An 11146-nucleotide genomic window follows, 5' to 3' on the forward strand; every position below is an offset into this window, starting at 1 on the left:
AAAAAAAAAAAAAGAATAAAAAACATAATATCTAATGTGTAACTTTAATAACAACGGGAATGTTGATGATAGGGAGATGCCACAAACTGAAAAATTGAGTTACTTTTAGATAGATTTAGTCATAAATAAAAAAAAGAATAAACAAATGATGCAGTTGGACAAAGACTTAGAATAGAATAGATGAAATGAAATAATGCATGTGAAGTATTATGTAATCAATGTATTCCTTCAAAACTCGAAGAGAAATTTTATAGGATACCTACTTGATCAACTATGTTTTATAAAAATAAATACTGGACAATGAAAAAACAACAAATAAACTAACTTAGTGTACTCGAAATGATCTTACCAGAAAAAATTTGTAGCTGAAATGAGGATGTAAATAAGGTTGATTGGTAAAACTAAATAAGCTAAATTAAGAATGAACAAGCTAACATTAATTTCTTGGAACAGCTCCAACACATAAGTTGAAAGAAAGTCATTTGAGGTGTTATGTACATAAGCAATGGAGACTTTCGAATGCTCCAACATGGAAGGAAATTTTGATTCAGATAGAAGGAGCTAACCAGTTAAAAATACAAATGATTAGGGGAAAATATCCATTAAATTGGGTTAAGGTTGAATTGAATTGAGTTATATATCTTGTTTGTTCAACCATTGACTCCAAATCCATGATTGATTTTGTCACTTCACGCCTTCACGAGATAAAAACGTTATAGTTGATCATAGAAAAAGCCTCCTTATGTGTGCTATGCCAATTGGTATGAGGAATCACAATCCGAATAGGTAAATTTTTTACTGACCGGATTTGACAATCCAATTCCGATTTCAACCATGCCTACTAAAATGTTTAGTTATAAAAAGGTTAATAATTACTAAAATGATATAGATGTAACCAGATATCTTTTCTCATTCTCTTTCCTTCCTAACATTCATACCGTTTATGATGTGGGTCCATTGAACACAAATGAAGAGGCATTCCGTCGACATGAAAAATGCCAATACACTTGAGAGGCGTATAGATTCCTATCCCTCGCTACATTTCCTTACTATCCTCCATTCCTTGCCTCCCTTTTAAGGCGAGTGGGGACTGTGAGAGAGAAGCAGAGGCGTTTACTGACCTGACCGACCACCATCTTGTGGGAAAAGGACAGTCCTCTCATGAAGTTGAAACACAAGTGGCAATCTTGATCTGTAGAAGGGAACGAACAAAGCACCTATAATCAGAGACTGAAGGCTGAGGCAGTGAGGCTCACTACCACCACCACCACCTCCTGATGGTCCCATTTCCAATAGGATCAATACCCTATCCCCATCAGAATCCTTCTCTGGCACCTTTCCTCAAACACTTCCCAGTCCCCACCCAAAGTTGAAACTCTGACTCGGAAATTAACTCTACATTGAAAAGACCTATTGCAGTGATCTTTCACTGAGTCCATGAGGCCAATCAACTCGGTCTTAGTAGGTTTTATTTGGCCACGAAGGATCCTCTGGTCCTTATCATATGTACTGTATCCTACTACTATTATCACTACTTGCCCATTGATGGGCTTAAGAAAGTGAAATGGATCAAGAATGGGTAGCCAACTCAGTCCCAGGTAGGAGATGATCAGATGGGATGTGATCATGAGATGATATGAGGTGATATGAGATGAGATTCTCTGGTACACCCATGGGTCCTACATAGATGACATGTCTGCTGGCCCTTAACACTATATCTTGTCCCTCAATGTCTCCAGTAGTGACAGTATGAGTGGACAAGACTAGTCTAGAGTCTACTAGGCTGGACTTGGACTGGAGTGGAATCAAATCAATGGAAAGGGTCGTCGGTAGGGGTGTCAATTCCTAAACCGAACCGGTAAAACCAGCCGGACCGAACCGATAACAACCCGGACCGAACCGAACCGAAGTCTTATTGGTTCGGTTCGGTTTCAAGTATTGTAACCCCAAAACCAAACCGAACCGCACCGAAAACCGGATGAACCCGAAACCAAACCGAAACCGGCTCAAAACCCGGACCGAAACCGAAACCAAACCGGTAAGAAACCGAAACACTCCAAAATTCATTAAAAAAATTAAAATTTGAATAGTTTTGTATACATTTTTATGGAAAATCGAATTCAAACTAGACCAAAAATCAAAACCAACCCGGTTACAAATCGATTTAAGAAATCGAAGTTCAACAATTCATCATTTGGTTGTTTCCTAATGGCTCCATACCGGTTTAAAAAACCGATCCAAACCGAAATGAACCTAATAAATCCAAACCGGTACCAACCCGAACCCAAACCGCACCGAAACCGACACCGGACCGAAACCGATAAATCCTTATTGGGTCGGTTTCGGTCACTTCCAAACTCACACCGAAACCGGTGGAACCGGACCGAAACCGCACCGACCCGGACCGTTGACACCCCTAGTCGTCGGCATTCAATAACATGAGATGCATGAATAGGCTAGGGCCTCCGTGATCTGTATAAATGAAAGGAGAACGACACAGGGTCTGTTGTTGTTGTATAGGTAGCATACATGCATCGACGCCAAATGGTTCAAAACAAAAATACCACTGTACGCACACATGGTTTGAGGAATCGGTATTGAATCGACCGATCCATATTGATAATGGCAGAGTTTGATAACTTGATATTGATTCTTGGATGATTCCATATATAATGATTCAATTAAGGAAGATATAAGATTTTTCAAAAAGTTGAAGCGGTGTAGACATGTGCAACAGAAATCTTTGAATGCACTAACTAATAAAGAGAAGTGATTTAAAAAAATTAAGGGTAAACTTAAAATGGCCATGAGAGAGGTGATGAGAAAAGACATGCATAGTTTAAGACTTGTTGTAAGTATGATCTCGAATAGAACTTATTGGAGGCCTAAGATTCATGTGATTGACCCATTTAGTTGAACTTTTACTAAGTCATTGATGTGTCCCTTTTTTTTTTATTATTATTATTATTTTTTTTATTTTTATTATCATGCACGGATCCTTGTAATTGACCCCATTAATTGAGATAAGGCTGAATTGTTATGGACAAAAGTGTTTGACCCTAATGGATATGAGCCAATCCGAATCAATATCATATCAGTATCAACAATAACTTGAGAGGTATTTTTTGGGTAAAACTTCGTTCAATTGAGGGGGAGTACTTACTCCATAGTCAATTTTTTGGAATTGAGACACCAAAAAAACTTTACTACTACAACTTTTATCTCAAAAATAAATAAATAAAATAAAATTACTAACCGGATCATAGTCAAATACTGTGATTGGATTGGTAAGTATGATCTTCCCCAACAAATGGAGAAGGGAATCGTGATAATAATGTCACAAGTTAATGTTAAGGAGGAAGAAGGTTGGGCACGTCACTAACTATCATGGAGCTAGCTGTACTTAGTCTATGGGAGGGCTGAAATAGAAGAGACATTAGGGTCATTTTCAAAAGAAAATAAGAGAAATAATTGATATAGCAGCGTGTACAACCTTTTTCCTTAAATAAAAAAATATTCACAATCAATTTGTTTCTTGAAACCCATTCACATACAGTCAAATATTTTGGTGGGACTTCGATATGAACATTTATTTTTGTTTCTAATTACTTACTTGCATACAAAATTGGAGAATGACCCTTCCAAAACCTAACCGTACAAGAAATTTAAAGACTTTTTGGTACCACAGCTTAAGTATCCTCAACTACATTTCAACATACCACCATATGAAGAACCATGAATACATGATGAAGATTTTTAAGAGCTTAGAAGTTAGAAATAGAGTCAAGAGAACAAGAAACTTCACCAACCCATTCAATGGAATTGATCGGTTGAAGCCTTACTTTTCAAGGAATTTACTGACTGTTGGCTCTACCCTAATGCCCTGCATGTGGATGATCTATACTCCTTCATGTTATTATTTAATGTGTCTATGTCGGTTTTATATACATATATCTATTTATGTTTGTATGTATGTATATCAATATGTATGCATGAACCCCCCTAGGGTGTCTGTTGAAATGATCCTCAAAGTTGAGAAGGTTTTATAGGACATGAAGTTGAATGAGATACTAAGGTAGTGCAAAAGGTTTTGTGATGGTGGCCCGCTAGGGCTCAAACACAAAATGTATGGAGCGATGCTGAAGAATTTGGAATGTTGCTCGAGGACAAGCATGACTTTTTGCTAACCCTATGGCCAAGAACTCTAATAATGTAGAAATGGATAACCATCTTAACAACTCCAATTTTTGTATGACAACAAACAACATATATATATATATATATATATATATATATGGGGGAGCTTAAAAATATAGTCAGGGAGGCTATAACAAAAAAACAATCTATAGTAAAGTCGGATATGCTGTATAATTCTATCTAATGTAGTATTTTTCTTTGGTTGAATAAAAAAAAAGAAAAAAAAAATTTTTTGTGCACGATCATGAATACAACCGCTGAATAGGGGATGAGGGTCTAAGGAGTCTAAGGTGCATCCTCATTTGACAATTGTGTGCATGGTCATGCACCTTACAGTGCAGAAAACCTCTCCCCTTAAGTTAAGGCGAAATCTTGTTGTAATCATAATTAGTTAAATAGAAATTGTAACCTTACTATTTTCTATTTTAATACAAATATACTTTTTCTTTGAAAGAGAATAAAATCTTATCATGTCACATGTGTGTGTAAAAAACATGTGAGACAATGATAATTTTTAAAAAGAGTGTCTGCATAACATCTTTATAGATGGATTTAAAATTTGACAGCTTATTTTAATTGTCCTTTGTCTTATGTTTAGAAGACTTTTACGTTAAATGTATAAAAGTGAAAAAATAAGCTTACAAATCATTTGACACCTTAAACATATCAATAAGCAAATCTCTTTTTAAAATAATTTAAAAACCCCTTTTTAATCCCTCACTTGATGAATTTCTAGTAATAAGCCAGGCGAAAAACTGAATGTCAACTTGTGACTTCACCACTTTGATTAAGACAGACCCATCCATTATTAAGATGTGGGCACCATCAACATCAAATGCCAACAACCATATCATTCCAAGTATAACGATGAAAAATGATGCCTCTATCTGCTAGGGCTACCTATTGTTGGGAAGCCTAAGCCACTCTAGTTTATATTTAATGCTTAGATTAATTTTTTCTTCTCATTTTTTCATCAGGGAGAGAGAACATTGACTGTCGGACCTCCTACTAACTAGTGACTTAGCCTATTACAATAGGGTTATGCAGTTTTATTATTATTATTATTATTATTTTTTATATAACTTAAAAAAAATGTACTCCATGGTAGTAATTATAGCTTCCAAAACAAGCCCCCGTAGGCCCAGTGAGCGAAGTGGGCATGCCAAGACTCGAACCCACAATCAGCCAACTTGAATGGTGATGAGTTGAGAGCATTTTCACCACTAGTCTATCAACCCCATTGATTATAGAGTTATGAAGTTATCAGGTTATCAGTTACAATTGAGGGTACATAAGATTATCTTCCAAGAACTATATTTGTACAATTTGATCCACACATATGGAATCCATCTAATGAAAAACCCTTTGATGGATTTCATCTGTTTGGATCAATCTCGTATGAAAACTCTCGTTACAATCTATTTGTTAACATTAAAAATGGCAAATGCAAAAATGCATTGGAACTGGTTAACCATTCAACCTTAATATCAACAAATTTAGATTAGGAAAGTCCCCATTTGGCTTGGTTGGAAGATGGACAACTAAATTGATTTTAACAAGCTCTTACCAGGAAACCAAGGGGGCACTTTTTCCCCCTTTAATTATTGGAGGTTTAAATTTTTATAGAATCTCTTGGTCTCGTATTAAACTATAATTGAGTTTACTCCTCATTTTGATTTGTTATAAATATTTCTGTTAAGTTTCTGCTGATTGTCACAATACCCTTTGGCCAAGATAAAGTGATTATGGTAGCCATAAAATGGCTATATCCCCAAACCCCACCACCTTTAGTCCAAAGAAATAAAAAAGGGAGAGGAAAAGAAATCAGAGTTCTTTAATGTAGTTTTTATCTTTTATCCACAAGAAAAACTTCAATATGGTACATTAACTGTAGTCATATTCAATTTATGTCTAGACATATATTTTCTTTTATTTTTACATCTTATAAACATCTTGATTAAATAGTTGTTCCATTAATTTATTTTTTTCAAAAATTAATGAGAAAAAAAATAAATTCATGGAGTACATTATTCAACATGACCTCAAGTTAATTGGTGAAAAATTATAAAAATTCACTTACATGACCTTTCCACATGAATTATTACTTTTGAATATGATATGTGTACTACCACACCAAAATTCATAACTGATTGAGGTGAGAAAATTTATGGTATTGTTTCCTTGATTGGATTGCATTGGATAAGAGCATAATTGTTTTTGAAGGTTTTGTGTACCCAGCCAATCAGTTCATTGATTGATTGATTGAAATTAATATGTTCATATATAATAAAATTCCAAAAGCAAAGACCTTATGACTGATTATTGTGCCTTGATAGCTATAGATTACCCACTCCATTTATTTTTATTGTTGCAGTAGATTGTCTTGATTCCATTTAGATTGTTGTTTATCTTCTTTTCTAGTAGCAAAGACTGATTCAATTATGTGTCTGATAGAAAAACAGTTCATTTCAATAGCATGAAGAAGATGATATTTCTTGAAAGGCCTTTCTTGTTTAATGCTTTCTAGTTACTAGTTACTACATAATTATGTCAAGAGATGCTTTAATTTGTCACACATCTCTATTTAGAAAATTTATTGTTCTTTAAAATAATAAATTCCTTTCTTTTGAGGAGGTGGGGATCTCTTGTGTAAGAATTAATTGATTTTGGTCATCTTTGTGGGGGAATGTAATTCAGGGTCATAATCCATAATATAGAGTATAGATCATCTCTATCATTTTAAGTAGGTTGATGAAATAGACTTGTGATTAGTGATGAGCAATGAATATCCATTATGTTTTTGATAAATAAGTACTTGAGTTTCATAATGTCTGATCAACAGAAACTTTGGAAATACTTACCGCAAATTTAGAATACAATTCGCGTATTGACTGTTAAGCTAATTTTAACATAATCAGTTCATGTTTGTTGAAGGCCTTTTCATGCCATGGATATAAGAAATAACAATAGCTTGGCTATAGAGTGGTATAGGTATTGATCACATTGGGTTGTTTTTTGTTTTTTGTTTTTTTTTATTTCTAGATTACTTCAGTTTTAGGAGGTTTAGAAATTTTTATTTTGTGTAGATTTATGTCTATTTGGTAGAAATGAGGGGAGTAAAGTAAATAAGATAAGCATTATTGCATTATAGTTGATTCATTCTTGGTTGAGAACCAAGAGAAGCAATGAAGTATAAAAAGGGAAACTACTGTCAGTAGGGAAATAAAAGGTTTGTGCTTTATATAAGTGAAAGTGACAAAACTTGAATCTCTTTGGATTAGACAAAAACAATTCAATGAGTAGTTAGGTCCTTTTATGGTTGGCAATCACACTTTAAGTCACTTAAAAAGAGGGTCCAAGAGTTTATTAAGTTTGACCAATGAGTAAAGGAGCTTGGTCTTCCTTCCTTTTCTTATCTAATGAAAACTATGGCAGTACCTGATTCACCTGTCCCTTTGAAATACAAAATGCTCTCTCTCTCTCTCTCTCATATTGGGCATCTGACCACCTTTAGGAAAATGGGTTCCCCAAGAAACTACTATCTCACAGAATACAATGAATTGTATGCATCATTTTAGTGTGTATTTATGTGTTCCATACTATAGACTTTGTAAGAGATTCTGTCTGCAAAGCAGACAACCTAATCGTTTGGATGGAATCCTATGCAAGAGTGACCCTGGCTATCTATCTTTCAATAATGTCTTCATCAAGCTCCCCACTAGGGTTGGGTCCTCCATTGAATAAGTTATAGGAAAATCCATAATCCTGGTTATGAAACAGGTACAATGTACAATGTACAATGTACAATGCATTTGAGGAAAAACAACTACTGTAAATGTCAGGCCTAGCACGAGCAATTTACAACTACCGTGTGGAGTTTGCTTAGCATACAAGATTGATATATAGGTAGGCCTTGATATCTAATATCAAACCAAACTGGGGTTTTACGTATCAAAAAAATTATCATAATTGAAAACTTAAATAAAAAATAAAAATATTTAACAGTTGAAAATACAAGAAAAAAATGTTTAATACAAAAAATGGGACTCTCAGCATAGTTGCATTTTGGAATGCTTGAAGTTGGCAATGGAGATTTTAAGTGGTGAACTAAGTAATGCTCTTTCATCTCTCAAAGGTCAGTTGACCAATGAACAATGTCCATTGAATTCCTAGGTCTAAGATTGGTCCATCTGAGCTGCTGACCCTTTAATTGTTTGTTTGTTGATGACAGACAGCCATTGTTTTAATGTATCCTCCTTTAATTCATCATTGGGACTGCAAGTCTAGGGCTTTACAGGTTTGTACCTTTGTGTTTGTGTTTATGTATGCGTGGGGAAGCATTAAATTTAAGCTACAAAGGAAGGGAAAAAATAGTACTTTTTTTTCCCCTTTTCCTCTTTTTTACTAGGGAGATTGCCCTGATTGATCTTTTTTTCTTTTAGATTCTATTTTAATTTTTGTTTTGATAAATCTACCTTTCATGGTTTTAGTAACCAATGAGAGTTTTCTCACAATTTTCCGATATACCATTTCTTATATTGATTTCTAGCCTATCAAAGAACTATTTGAAAAGGTCAAAAAAATTATCCATCTCATAATCATGTACTGTCATTGCATATATCGGCCATTTGATTTAGCTTCAATAACATTTTGATCAGTTCACCAGAAATTTTACTCAAAATTCTAAATGTTGATGGCTTCAATTGCTTATGATGAAACTCACAAACTTAAATTCTGCTTTTTCCCCTTTTCTTTCCTTCTCTTCCCCCACCCAATTCAATGTGTTTTAACTTAATAAATTCAGATTGAGCAAAATATAGAAGGGCATACTTGCACATTGATTTTTTCAAAAAAAAAAGTCAAAACATATTGGATGTGAATAGAAAAAATCATCATTTACATGAATAAATAATTCGCCTTCATAATGCAACTTTGCCACCGAAAGAAGAGAAAAAGAGTGACAAATTGAAAGTTCAACAACATAAAAGTTATTGTTAGCAAGGAATGTGATTTGGACTAATGGTCGGGTCCTCGAGACTAGAGTCTCTTATTGATGCTTGATAATCCTCCTTCAACTGATAATTTCATTTAGTGATTTCGACTAGACATCAAAACATCTACTTTTCTACTTGACACTTAACAATTGACATTATGTGAAGATGTAGATTGAATCAACTACTATAAATGTCTAGTCTAGCACGACGAGTAATTTATAACTACTACGTAGAGTCTGCTTAGCAAATAAAATTGGCACGTATGTAGGTAGGCCTTGATATCTCATATCAAAGCAAATTGAGTTTGTCGCGTCACAAAATAGATGATTGTAATAATTGAAATGTTAAATTATCTTTTAAAATGAGTTAACAGTTGAAAATACAAGTGAAAATATCCAATACAATAGGTGTGAACTGTGTACAAAATTGCATTTTGAAATCCTTGAGTTCGGCAATGGAGATTTTAAAAACTCTCAAAGGTCGAATGACCATTGAATTTTAAGGTCTAAGATTGGTCCACCGGAGCTGTTGACCTTTTAATTATTTTTATTTTGTGGATGACAGCTTAATTATTTTAATGCATCCTTTTTTATTTCATTATGGGATTTGCAAGATTGCAACTTGTGTTTGTGTGGGAGCCTTTTAAGTTTAAGCTACAAAGAAAGTTAAAGTAAGAAAAAGATTGAGGAAGAAAAACAGATGTCCTTTTTGTTCCCTCTTCTTCCTTTTGTCAAGGGGTGTGCATTGATTGAACTTTTCTTTTCAAAAAAATAAAAAAATAAAAACCATTTTCTTTGTTTTGATAAATCCATCTTTCATGTTTTCAGCAATCAATGGAAGCATGCATCACAAGTTTCCATGAGATAACAATTATTATATGATTGGAGCCCATCAAAGAAAGTGTGTGCGTGTAGGAACTAGGAGGAAAGGGGATTATTCATCTCATGATCATGTACTCTCATTGTTTTGAGGTTATAATGCAACTTTGCCACCGAAAGAAGGAATAAAGGGAGACAAAGATGAATGATGTTGTTGAAAATTCAACAAGATTAAAGTTATTAACAAGAAATGTGATTTGGACTAATGGTCGGGTCCTCGGGACTAATGACTCTCATTGATGTTTGATGATCCACCTTTAAATGATGACTTCTTTTGGTGATTTGGCTAAACATCATTATATCTATTTTTTACTTAACAATTGACAATTAACATTATGTGAGGAAAATGCAGTGTTACAGATACCACGGCTAGGAATATGCTATGCAGCATATGTAGGACATAATGGCTGCACTCAATTTATTGACTTTTAAGACTCTGTACGTATAAAGCTCTAGGTTGTACATAAAGTTATCTTCATTAATAAATTCCATTTCGTCAAGAAAAAAAAAATAATGGTAACATTTAAGCATCAACTGACTCAAGAACTTTCATTTAAATGGTGAGGTTTTTTTACCAATAGAAATGCATTAGATGATAGGTGAAATTAACCCCAATTTCATCATAATTAAATAATTAATGTATTATAGTACAGTAACCCAATCTCCACTGTTTCATCACCAATATCTAGTGGTTGGCTCACTTATCTGGATGCCTAATATACACTCAATTTAATTGAAGACCAATATTTAAACTACCCATAACCACTTCATCCTCTTCTCCCACCGCAGTTTATGGAATTTTCCTTACACTGGATTTAATGGACTTTGGAGAAGACCAAGTTAGGCCCAGCCCTTAAGCCTGGAATCTGTTGATTGGGCTTAGAATCAAATGATGTTTTTGGCCCTATTCAAGCCTAGAATGCCCGAAGGCCAAGACGCCTTCATACCCTGGGCCCGGGCTTGGGCCTAGAAATGCCACGCTCCTTTGGGGATTTGGCGGGAAATCGCGTTAGACGCGCGCCAGACGATTGAGGAGACTCCCAACTCCAAGGCTCCAACTCGGATAAAACTGAGAAA

The sequence above is a fragment of the Macadamia integrifolia genome, chromosome 6, assembly GCF_013358625.1.
Source record: "Macadamia integrifolia cultivar HAES 741 chromosome 6, SCU_Mint_v3, whole genome shotgun sequence".
NCBI classification, from domain to species: Eukaryota; Viridiplantae; Streptophyta; class Magnoliopsida; order Proteales; family Proteaceae; genus Macadamia; species Macadamia integrifolia.